The following is a 4,187-nucleotide window of genomic DNA, read 5'->3' as shown; positions in this document are numbered from 1 at the left end:
GGTGATGGACATTGGGGAGGGTCTGTGCTATGGTGAGCGCTGTGAATTGTGTAAGACTGATGAATCACAGATCTGTACCTCTGAAACAAATAATACATTATATGTTAAAAAAAAAAAAAGAAGACAGCAGGAAGGGAAAAATGAAGGGAGGGAAATCGGAGGGGGAGGCAAACCATGAGAGACTATGGACTCTGAGAAACAAACTGAGGGTTCTAGAGGGGAGGGGGGTGGGAGGATGTGTTGGCCTGGTGACGGGTATTAAGGAGGGCACTTATTGAATGGAGCACTGGGTGTTATATATGCAAACAATGAATCATGGAACACTACATCAAAAACTAATGATGTAATGAATGGTGACTAACATAACATAATAAAATAAAATTTAAAAAAATAAAGAATTACTTGAGGTTTTGATGTCTGTCCTCTCCTCACACTTCATGAGAGCAGGCCTGGGTCTCTCCATTTGCTGTTTTCTGCATAGTGCCTGTGGGCGCTCAGTAAGTATTTATGGAAGGAATTAATGAAAGGTTGATCCAAAATGGCAAGTGTAGCTGCAGGGCCTTGGCAAGAAGCCAAAACAGAGCCCTGAGAACCGGGCAATGGGCAGCCACCCTCTCCTGACGTGGCCAGCCCCTCATGGGCGTACGCAGTTCAGTGCACAATGGTGTTGAAGGCCTACTGTGCATCAGACTTTCGTCTGGCCTTAAAGGATGGAGAAGCTTCTGGTAAGAGAAGAAAAAAGAAGGTATGAGTTTCTTGTCCTTATGCCTTTTCACAATTGGACTTTGGAAAGTTAGCAAATAAATGAAAGAGCCAAACATCTTTTCCTAGTGCTGAATTAGTCATGTGATGACTTACATCTCCTCTAGTCATAGTGACCCTGTTTCTAGGTCAGAGACCCAGAGGGCCCTGCCAAAGAGCCGGTAGCCACCTGTTAGGGTTGGAAGAAGTGTTCAAGGTTAAGCATGGAGGACAGATCTGACTCTGACCCAGTCCTTTAGAAGAGAGAGAGAGAGAGTGCGGGCGTGCGTGTGTGTGTGTGTTTCTGGGTGTTTCCCAGGTATGTGTGTGTGTGCCCGTTTCCGTGTGGATATATTTGGATGTGTGTGTGTGTACACACATCACTGGATGTGTCTGAGTTTTCTGTGTGTGTCTGTCTTGTTTCTGTGTGTGTGCATCTGACTGTGTGTCTAGGTGTGTCTGAACACGTGCATCCATCTCCGTGTGGCCATATCTGGATGTCTGGGTATTGTCCGAAAGGACTCATGGGGAAAGCGCCTCTGGGCCCAGGCTTTGCAGCATCTGTTCTAATGCCATCAGACTTCTGAGGCTGGTCTCTGACATTCCAAGGGACAGGGTTGAGGACAGCTACATCTGCTGAGTCACAAGGATGTGGGCTGTATGTGTTCACAGTTGGACGTATCTCCTTTCACACACATGGGGAGGGGAGATTTCAGATGGGCTGGCTGACCCTGCATTCTTTCAGAAGGTCGTGACCTCAGCCAGCTCCAGGAAGCAGTGGAAACAAGAATGTTTATGAGACCTAGAGGTTGGCAGAAGGTGAGCTGAGACCTGGGTGTTCTCTGGCTGGGTCCCCTGGGTCATGGCTTTCTCGTATTCCAATAACCAAGCTTTGAAACTGACTGCTGGGCACTTCCTGGTGGGGGAGGAAGCCAGGGCAGGGTGTCTTGAATGGTACAAACAGCAGGCCTCACCCAACTCTTACAATCAGTGCTGCTCCTGGATAGGCCCCACCAAGCCATGACTCCAGAAAGTCCTTCTCTTCCCTCTTCAACCAACCAACCAACCAACAAATAAACAAAAAGCACAGAAACGGTTTACTTCGCCAAAATGCAATCAAGTGAGTCTTTCAAGCTTGTCTGATCCAAACAGTACAATTTCCCCCAGGGATGGCAGGGACAGGAACCCTCAGTCCCAGCCTCCTTGATTGGAATGGGTTATATAGGATCTTTCTCAAGAGCAGATGGGAAAGGGCAAAAGGACATTTGCCCATGGGTGTGTACGTGGTAAGACATCTTGGATGGGGAAAGGGTTTGAGCAGGAATGGGATGTAAGTGTACACCTACTGAGTGTTCATGTATGCCTGGTGTGGTGCTAGGCCCTATTCCCAAGGACCCCCAGCAGGAGCAAACCTATATTCAGCTTACCCATAGATGAGCTGCTTACCCTAGCCCGTGAAGCTGGAGGCACAGGTGTGAATGAGGTGAGGGAAGTGGGCCCAGGTGCATCGAGGAAGGGTTAATTGTTCTGAGGAGGCCATAATCAGAAGAGGGAGGTCGGTTGGCCTGGAGCAGAGTCCCTCACCACTGGTAACGTCTTATAATCAGACAGTGAAGGCCATGGACAAAAACTCATGCTTGCCTACCATCACTCTCCTCTGGTAAGGTCCAGCCAGCCCATGGAGGCTTCAGGGGGTCTAGATTGCGGGGCAGTGGGTTTGGCAGGCTTTCCTGGGGAGAGAGGGGCCTGAGAAGGAGGTTGGAGTGATCAGTACCTGCCTGACCAGGGACTTTAGCAACTTTGTAGATGCTCATCCAACCTCACTGAGGGTGTTCAGAGGCAACAGGGAGCTCACACTCTCCTGGCAGGACCTCAAGAGCTGGTGTCAAACTGTTTGCTTTATTACAAGTTCTTTCTCAGGTTGAGACCAAATCGGTCTCCCTGAAGACCCATTCGTTGTCCTGGTTCTGCCTTCTGGTGTCACATGCATTTAATAAATATATGTAGACAAAGATGAAAAAAGTCCGTGTCCTTAAGAAGTCCACAGACCAGCGACGAGGACAGCTGTTACGCAGGGCAGGATGAAATAGGAGCTGTGAGCTGAGGGGGGGCATCTTTCCTCTTGACTGAAGGGAGCCCTGGGGGCATCTGGAGGAGGGAGCATTACAGACAGACTTTTTTTTTTTTTTTTTTAAGATTTATTTATATATTTGGCGGGGAGGGGAAGGCGACTCCCCATTGAGTGCAGAGTCCCACACGGGGCTCCATCTCCTGACCGGGAGATCACAACCTGAGCTGAAATCAAGAGTGGGATGCTCAACAGACTGAGTCACCCAGGCGCCCCACAGACAAGCTTCTTTAAGGGGATTTGTGTTTGTGGAGGGGCCGTGGGGGCCACACCAGGAACAGCTTGAGCAAAGACACAGAGCCAGGAGGGCAGAGCAGCTGCTGAGCCCATAGGGGAGCCTGGCAGGGTGGGGGCCTGGTGTGGAGGGGAGCCGTGCGGGCCATGGAGCCTGGATCACAGAGGCCTTGAACCCAGACCTGGGCCTTTACTCAGTGAGCCACGGGGAGGTCCAGAGGTTTTGTGAGACTTCATCGGAGCTGTGATGTACATCAGGTATTCTCAAAGCGTGGTCCCTGAGCAGCAGCATCAGCATCCCCTGGGGCCGGTTAGAAATGCAGGTTCTCAGGCCCCACTCCAGACCTGCTGAATCGCGAACTCTGGGGGTGGGGCCTAACGACCTGCTTTAACGAGCCCTCCAGGTGATTCTGATGCAGCCTTGAGAAAAATAAAATAATGAGGGGCTGAGGGAGGGCTGCGGTGGGAGAGGTGTGGAGGAGATAGAGCCGCCAGGGCTCCTGGATTCAGCTGTCCTGGCAGGAAGCAGGCCTGGCCTGGGGAGGGGGCCGGAAGCGTTGGACAGATTGGGGTTCCGGTGCCAGCTCCTCACCTAGCTGCATGAACCTGGGCAAGGGACCGGCCTTTCTGCATCTTCAAAAAGGAGTCCCAGCTTGCCCAGGCCCGAGGGGTTTCGTGGGACGCGAGACTTGCAGTGGTAAACCCACGAGCGTCCAGGGCAAACCGGGACAGTGAGTCACCCACCCCCTGTGCAGTGCCCAGAGGGAAACACTTCTCACAATGTTTATGGAGGGGATGGGTGGGGAGTGGGGCTGCTGAGGTGCCCAAGCCCGATCTCGAGCGGCCAGTCCCTCCTGTCACCCGTTTCCGGTGCCCAGTGGGCCTGGCCGGAGCCCCTCCCACGTGCCTCTGCCCTGGTCTGGCTCTGGAAACCGGCAGACAGGGAGATGGGGCCCAGGCCTGAGGCAAGGACGAAAGGTTGGCTCCGCAGGGCCCCGGTTGCTGGCCCAGGGCCTGGGGCACATGAAATACAATATGGCTGACGCCTCTCAGACCCTGCTGATGCTGCTGGAGGCTGAAAATA

Source organism: Leptonychotes weddellii, chromosome 9 (assembly GCF_054177405.1).
Source record: "Leptonychotes weddellii isolate Sample4059 chromosome 9, ASM5417740v2, whole genome shotgun sequence".
NCBI lineage: Eukaryota > Metazoa > Chordata > Mammalia > Carnivora > Phocidae > Leptonychotes > Leptonychotes weddellii.
Note: the sequence above shows the minus strand (reverse complement) of the source record.